The sequence below is a fragment of the Octopus bimaculoides genome, chromosome 16 (genome assembly GCF_001194135.2).
Source record: "Octopus bimaculoides isolate UCB-OBI-ISO-001 chromosome 16, ASM119413v2, whole genome shotgun sequence".
In the NCBI taxonomy this organism is placed as follows: Eukaryota; Metazoa; Mollusca; class Cephalopoda; order Octopoda; family Octopodidae; genus Octopus; species Octopus bimaculoides.
Genome location: NC_068996.1, coordinates 36,756,927 through 36,766,314, shown reverse-complemented (window position 1 = coordinate 36,766,314; position 9,388 = coordinate 36,756,927).

Below are 9,388 nucleotides of genomic sequence, written 5' to 3'. Positions count from 1 at the left end.
ATGAGAACCCAGGTTCGAAATTTCTCCAAGACACCTGATGAAGGCTGGAGGGTATATCAGCTGAAATGTTGTGTTAACAACAAACAAGATGAGGACAAATATCTATCAAATGTAAATAATGTAAATTTAGTTTTTTGTTGATTTTTTTTTAATATTTTAATTGATAAATTTTACCATACACTTTTCAAATGTAATGCTTATTTATTCACATTATTTTGAATTAATCATGCATTATCTCATAGCTTTGAGATTTTGATGATGTGATTGTTTGTTTATTCTTAGAATGACATTGTAAGGTGGGTGGGTGAGGCCAGATCTGTCCAGTTTTAAAATAAAATAGGAAGACTATTTGAGTCAGGTATGACTGGTTTAAATGCTAAAGGGTTAATGTGACAATGACTAATTAATAAATGAACATCAGTCAAGTATTCATTTAATTTTATTCATCTATTGTTGTTTTTTCTTTCTTTTTGATTTTTTTTTAAATACAAAACTTTTATGGTAAAACATTATTTCTTTATTTTAGTCTCAGAGCAGGATTATCATGAAATTTTTCTGCACTTTTGATATAAATTATCTTAAAATCTGATGAAAGAAAAAAGATATCTAGTCTGTAATTAAATTAAAAAGTTACAATATTTTCATTCTTGATATTTCATCTTTCTGAATTTTTTTGTAATGAGCTTTGAAGTGTTTAGCCACTTTTAGTAATAAGTTTTACACTTTCATCATCATCATCATCATCATTGCTGTCATCATCATCATCACCATTATTTAATGTCAGTTTTCTATACTGGCAAGGGATGGATGGATGGTTTGATAGGATCCTGTGAGCTTATATTTAATGTTTTTTTTTGTTTTTTTGACATTCATGGGCTTTAATCTTCAAGAACTCATACTAAATAATGTATTATTCTATTGGGTTCCTCATAATCATACTTCAGTGATTTCTGGAATATTCTACTTTCATATGTTGTTTTATACAAATGGTTTGATGATCTCTCCAGTTCGGAAACTAGAATTTTCTTGCTAAAGAAACCCATCATAAAGTATTGTAATTAACGAACTACTAACAATTATAGTCCTGTCATTAATATTTTATATTGTTTTAACTTAGTTTTTGTAGATTTTTTTTTTTTTAATCATATTTTGCAAACATTATCTCAACAATGATAAAAATCAAAGAAATATGTTTCAATGAATTGGTTTGCAGATTTAATTAATCATATTCATAATTTATTATGTGAAATTTGATTGAGAATTTATTATGGCCAGTAAGAGGAATTGAGTGAGAAAATTTATTAGATTAATATGCTCTGTTAAATTATTGAAAATAACAATACTACTATTACTGCTGATGATGATGATAATTGTTTGAAACTTTGGTATAAAGCTAGCAATTTTGGTGGGAGGGGTACTTGACTGCTACTTTATTTTATTGAAACTAGAAGGATAAAAGCAAAGTTCACCTTTGTGGAATTTGAACTCGGAACTTAAGGCATAAAAAAAAATAAAATAAATAAAATAAAAATGCCACTAAGCATTTTGTCTGACTTGTTAACAATTCTGTCAGCTTGCCATCTTAATAATAATAATAATAATAATAATAACAACAACAATAGATGATAATAACAGAGTTTAAATCCCAACAATTAATAATAATAAAGGTTTCTGATTTAACAAAATCTTATAACATTTTGGGGTTAGGTAATAAATAAAAAACAGTTTATTCAATTCTATTTAAAAATTTAGTTCTCAATTCACTTTGACTTTTTATTGTTTCTATGACATTTAAAAAAATTGTTTATTTATTTATTTATTTTATTTTATTTTATTGTCTATTTAAAAATGAATTCAAATTTGAAAATTTCATGTCAGATAAAGAAAAGGTTACCTTAACTTTTTTTTCAGTTACCTAGAATAGAAATATTTTTGTTAGAGAAGTACTCTGGTAAAAGAAGTACTTTCTATTGAAGAGAAGTACTTGTTCAGATTTGAGCAGATTTAAGATATGGTGGTTTAGCAATATCACCACAGGTTTTGCTAGTGACTACTGAGAATTGTAATTGTCTTTTATTGTGATAGTGAAGAGGAATGACAAACGGCAGGTGAGATAGAAGAAGAGTTTGAAGAGAAAGTTGTGAGAAGTGTTTGTTGAAGCAGTAACAGTGAAAGATAGGAGAAAAAAAAGGAACAAAATAGAAAGGCTGATGAATTGATGCAGATGTATAATCATGCACACATACATGCATAGGTCACATGCACATGCATAAACATGCACATATTATACATACATAGATTAGGAACTATAATAGTTTGTTGTGGTGATATGCTGGCAAGGTGTTAGTTAATGAAAGTGATGGTGGTGGTTGTAAGTAGTAAATAGATAACATTGAACAATTTATTTCTTCATTTTTGTCGACTGAAATTTACAAACAAGTACCAAATTATTTAATGCATGCACCTTATTGTAAATATCTGTAGCTATTGGGCAATGCCATTGAGCCACCACCACCGCCACCTCCACCATAACCTATGACCATCAACAACAAGCAACATATAAACATCATCACCATCACCACCATTTACCATTGTCAGCTCTTCTTTTTTCTCTAGTTTTCGCTCTACCTCTTTGTAAATGCTAATTTCTCCTGCTTCTTCTTGGTCTCTTTGTTTCTATTTGAGTTACTTCCCTTAGCACCACACAAGTGGTAGGTAGGTAGGTGGGTGGGTGATAGCGTGCTATTGCAATTCGGGATGATATCTTTCTTTTCAAATACTTCACAGTTATTGCCTGATATTTTTACAATACTATCTGTAATGGTCTGTTAGCCACTGTTGACACATTCCATTTACATCTTTATATTCTCATATGAAATAAATAAATAACTAAACCAAGACAAACACTGTTTTTCACTTTACAAGGCCTGAATACAGTTGAAGAAAGTTCTCAGGGAAAGGGAATTGTTTGGAATGCAGCATTCTGAAGAATGATGGAAAAGTGCTAAGAATAAATAGTAATATAATGTAACATAATATTATCAACAATGCTACTGAATGAGAAAATTTAAGAATTGAAATCTGATGGATTTTGCTTAATCTACCATTTAGTTAGAAATTCTTAGTCAATACTAAAGTTTTTTTTTGTTTTTGTTTTTCGCAGCAACAGTTAATATTATCTGTATTTCTGAAAAAAAAAAAAAACTTTCTCATAATAATTTAGACAAATGTGAAGTGTAATAAGATAAGTTCTTTTATATATGCATTTCTGCAGCATAGCTCCTAGTTTAGTTGCATCAGGTAGTGTTACAAAGAATGTGTTCAAGGGAGCTAACTATAGGGGGCTAAAACTAATGTAGGTTAGTAGCTATGTTGGTGCAATGTGATAGTTAAAATGGAACAGTTCAGGTGTCAACACAGTCTCTTCTCTCCAGAAGTACCTCTGTCTAGAACTCACTACCTGCTGGCATTTCCTCTGTCTGTTGACTGCAAATTTCTCTCTTTCCCATGTGTAAGGTTGATAGGAAGAAAAATATAACTTTTCTTATATAGAAATAAAATCTCTCTGAAATAATGTTTCCACCAATCACATGCAAACTTCTTGCACTCCAAGTTGAGGACAATTTCAATACTTTAAACTTTTAGCATTCAAATTTTTTCTGTCAAAATTAATGCTATTATTTTGAATTAATCATTCATCATTTGTAGTTTTGAGATTTTGATGAGGTAATTGTTAATTTTTAGAATGACATTATCGAGTTGGTGTGATAGGCCAAATCTGGCCACTTTATGCATAAAGCAGGTAGAATACTTTGGCCAGATTAGGCTGGTTTAAATGCTAAAGGGTTAAAGCAAAAATGGCTGTGTTTTTAAAATAAATTCATTTGTTGGTTTTTACATCACATCTGTTTTTGCATGCTGGCATGAGTTGGAGAGATATTTATTTGAGACAGTATTTTATGATCAGATGCTCTTACTCTTAGCAACCTTTACATGTTTAACAAGTAAAGGATTTTTTTTTTTTAATTTTGTATTCCATCAAACTTGGAAACCACAGAACATACTGTCCTGAATTATTAATTTATATTTTTGTGTTGCATTATTTTTTTACACTTAACTCATAGTGTCTTCATATTTTATTCTTGCAGGACTCAGGCCGAAATGGCCCATACATGTCGGGGTACAATAAACTTGGCCAATGCCTTTATTCATACTGAAGACTCATGCACCTTTGTTATTACAAATGGAGGTACTCAAAGCTTTCACCTAAGAGCTAGTTCTGAAGTAGAACGTCAGAAATGGGTGACAGCTCTTGAATTAGCCAAAGCCAAAGCTATTCAAATTTTGGAATCAGGTATTTTACATTTTTGTTGTTGTTGTTGCTATTTAGATTGTTTCTATTCTATTTTAAAACTTCTTTCATTCAACTATAAATTCTCCAAGGTGTTGCCCCAGCAGTGCTCCAAATGACTGAAAAAAGTAAAAGATAGAAGATTGTGGAATTGGTTGATTAAACTTAATGATTGATTGACTGCTGTTTGTTAGAAAGTCGGTTAATATTGCAATCTAAGTTAAAACTCATTTAATTGACTCTATGGACCTCATCCATCAATTTATAAACCTTGGAGAAACATTGTGTATGTGTATATGTGTGTGTTTTGTGTGTATGCAAGCATGTATGTATGTGTATGTTGTGTGGCTTGTGTGCATACAAGCTCACACACATTCATTGACTCTCCCTGCCTTACTTTTTATTGTTCATGCACAGCCAAGCACACATTCCCACATGTGCACTCTTGAGACCCCCTCCCCCACTCTAAAAAAAACTTGTTCTTTCATATATATTTGTGAAATGTTCATGTTCAGCAGCTAGAGGAATCCATCAAATCAGTTCTGACGCCTGGAGATCTCTTGTGGATATCAATGTCCACAAGGCTTTCCAAATGTATTAGAAATGGTTTATCAATGTCTTCCTCTGGAGTTTATCATGAAATGGTTTATCATTGTCTTCCTTTCGGCAGTGATTGCATTTGGTATCTATTTACTGGTAGGTGAAATACTGAGCCAGTTTGACAGTTAAGTATTACAGCTTACGATACAAATTATATGACGGGATATGAATCTGACCTGTCAGTATCATACCATGTCTATTTGACCATCTATATAAATCAGTCAATATCTATATATCAGTTCAATCAACAGACTTCTATAGCAGATTCTGTATCAGATTTTCATAAAGATTTTGGCTGATGTGAGACTATGATAGGAGAGTCTTACTTGAGGTGCCATGCAGTGAAATGAGACTCAGTATTGCACGATTGTGTAGTGAAGTTCTTAACTACACAAACATGCCTATACTAACTATATTCAATATAGTTGTGAGAGTAAAATATTGTAAGGAAGAATAAAAATCTTTTGAGATGGAGGTTCAGACATAGGTTTGTGGTTAAGATTTCACTTCGCAACCATGTTGGTGTTCCACATTTAATTCTGCTGTGTATCACACTTTGGCAAGTGTCTTTTACTGTAGACTCAGGCTGACCAATGCTGTATGAGTGAAATTTGGTAAATTGGAAACTGTAGAAGCTCATTGTGTGTCTATATGTACTGGTGTACTAATTTGTGCTCCTTTATGTCAAAAAGTAACTAAGCCATTTGACAAATAAAGAGACAAAATAAGTTCCAAACTGAAACAAGTGCCAGGATCAACATGATTCATTAAAATCTTTGAAGGTGGTGCCAAGCATAGCTTACAAATCAAAGAAGTTTTACATAGTCCTGTCTCTGTAGAAGACACTGTATCATAGAAAACACTGTATCATTCTGTGCAATTTGGTGTACATGGCTAATCAAACCACCAGCATGTATGAAAGCAAATGAGAGAGTCTCTATGTGGCTACTCAACCTGCCAAAAATATCAACCAAATCTCCAAGTCACATTTTTCTATATTAGAAAAAGAAGGGCATGTTGGATAGCACTGTATTTGATATGCAAAATGTTGGGATGATCACAGTTGTAATAGCTTGAATCATAAGGTCTACTCAATTACAACTGACCTGAGGCTATGTATATAAATAACCACTCCCCTAAAAAAATTAGTATAGAGGAGTGTAAAGACAAATATATTTACTCAAGAGACTTTTAAAAAAAATAAAGGGGCTGCACCAGACTCAGACTGGAATCTAATGCAACCCCTCAGCTTACCAACCCTGGTCAAATTGTCCAACCCATGCCAGCATGGACAACACATGTTAAATGATGATGATGATGAGGCTAAATGACAATAATTGCCTAATACAGTTCTATATTACCTCAGGAATGAGAACCCAGGTTTGAAATTTCCCCAAAGACACCTGATGAAGGCTGGAGGGTATATCAGCCGAAATGTAATGTTAACAACAAACAACATGAAAACAAATATCTGTCAAATGTAAATAATTGCCTATATAGTTCCTTAGTCATTTTAACTTCTACTTTTCCATGCTTGCATGGATTGTATCTAGTTTAATAAGCCAGATGCCCTTCCTGTTCACCAACCCTCACTTGTTTCCAAGCAAGGTAAAATTTCCACATGGCCAGACATTAGAAATGAATTACACTGCTTTTATGACATTGTTAATCATCATGCAATGTCAAGACAAGGAGACTCTCTCTCTCTCTCATACACACACACAAGTTTCCTTCAGTTTCTGCCTACCAAATCTACTCCCAAGGCTTTGGTCATCCTGAGGCTACAATAGAAGATGCTACAGGAACAATACAGCAACTGATATTTAATTATATTTCTACTGTAACGATGATGACCAGGGTGCAAAATATTTGCATACGAAAAGGAAGTTTTCCCTGTTTTACTTTAAAATGTTTGCATGCAAAATGGATGTGAATTGTTGATGTAATATAGCCATTGGCTATTAGTCAAGCTAGGACCAGATATGTTATTCTAAGGATATTTTTTTTTTTTTTTTTTTTTTTTTTTTGTGCAGAAACAAGATAATTAAATCAATAATGATGTCGTATTAAGGACTTGTTGACTTTTAAAGTACAGAGGATTTTTTAAATTTGGGGCTGGCATCAGAAAATAATTTTTATAAAATTGTTTTTAAACATCTCTATCATAGCTCCACCCCACCCCACATCCCAATGGGTAAATTATTTGTCCATTCTACTTTTGATTTTTCTTTGTTCCACCACTTCTAATGCTTCTGACATTATATAGATATCACTCATCTGTCTCAGCCATTCGCTTCTGTCTTTTGGTCTTTATACATCCAGCAATTTCTCAGTCTTCTTTAAGTTTAATTATTGCCACAAGTGAAAGAAACATCTTCTCTCATATTCCAATAATAACATAGATGGCTTACATTAATTTCCTACTCAGTTGTTGAGAATGTTGCTGTTTTAGCAAATACCTGTACAATTTGTCTTATCTGATAGTATCATTCATTGATTATAACCACCATCCCAATCATGTGTCTAAATGTAGACTTGGCTGCAACCCGGAGGGCTTGATACAATATGGTCAGTTATTTTCTGGCATTCTAAATTTACAAAATTTATTCAGAATTAGCCAAGACTGGAGGGTATGAAGCAAAATGGTCAGCTACTTTCTGACATTCTAAATTTGCTATATTTGTCTTGGTTAACTAGTTTTCATGTATTTTCTCAGAGTTTGGCAACCGTAAAAAGTTTGGTTATACTATTAATATTAGGGCTGCTAAAATATTTTCAGATTCCTTGCACTTTTACAGCAGTCTAGATGGGTGCTAAGAATAAAATTATTTCTTGTAGTTTTATTCCCAGTCTTCATGGGTGCTATTTTTGAGGCAGTATTTTTAGGGAATGTTAATTTTGTGAACTTTTTCATTATTGTTATTTTAAACCAAAGGTTTTTGATGAAATAAAAAATACCAATAAAATGATATCACAAAAAAAAAAAATAGCACTCTGTACACTCTATAAAGGGGTTTGTGTTAAGAAAGGAATCCATCCACAGAAATTATGCCAGAGTAGGAGACACCGGTGCATGACACAGTCCTCCATTTCTTCAGACCTTGTCAAACTGTCCAATCCATATCAGTATGAAACTTAGGTGTTAAGTGGCGGCAGTGGCACCAGTGGTGGCGATGATGATCATCATCATCACAATTCAGTAGACTAAAGTTTTGTTCCTTACATGTTCTGCCTAAGAGGAACCATAATGATTATTATCATTATCATTGCCTTTATCATCAACATCCTCTTTTTCCTCTAGTAAACCCTATCTTAGAACACTGAGACAGTACATCTAATATGTATACACATTAAACTATATTATTGCATGTGTAAAGAAAGTCCATTTTTACCTGATTTTTAAGCTTTCATTTATCAATAACCTCCAATCATTTTCTCTACTTTTGAAATATGTCTGCACTGTTTCTGTTACCTCTACTAAAACAACTATTAATGCTCTGTTCTGGTGCAACTTCTGTTCTACCTATTTATTTCACCCACATCTTCTCCTTTGTAACCTCTATTAAATTTTACTCTCTAAATTGCTCTCTAAACACTTTGCCTCACCTCCTCTCACTGTCTCAGTTTTTCTCTTCAGTTCTTAACCTGCAACATTATTGTTAATCAGTCCCATTAAATATTGCTATCTTTAATAAACTCAACTAGATATCTATAGTGGGGCCTAGATTATAACCTCTGCCCCTCTTCTCCAGAATAACTCATTAAAATACAAAAAAAGTGTTTTGATTGTTTTTTAGCAAAATAAAAGTCAATTTCACTTTGAAATATAACAATGTTTCAAACAGACAGTGCTGATCATTGAGGACATTAGCACTAGCAACAATTGACCATCAATAATGTTGGCTGGACCTGGCTGAGCTAACGTTGGTGTTGCTTTTAATCTCTTAGTCACATCACTATAATAGGCCAAAGGTAGCAATTTATGGATAGTATAAATAAGCATGACGAAAAGGAAGTTGAGAATACAGTGGTTCTTATGTTTAATGCTCTTAGATTTATCAAAGTACTAAAGAACATTATGTTTATTAAGCCATCAATACTGATGGATTTAAAGGATGAGATTGGATTAACTACAATGTGACCAACTCTATTTAAATAGGAGTTATCTTATTTTCACACTTGTATTGACAAAGTTGCTGTGCATGTTAAGCACACACATGAATTGTGTATTTCTATCAAAAGAACAAATGACATGTATATAAGAACATGTATTGCCTGAAACAAAATAGGTATAATAAAAAAAAAAAAAAAAGAAAACAACTTTAAAATATAAATAATCAGGCATGGCTTCTTATCACCAATTCCTCATTGTTTATCATCAATTTTATACATGTTGAAGATAAATTTACAAAATATATTTCTCAATTCTCTCTTTCT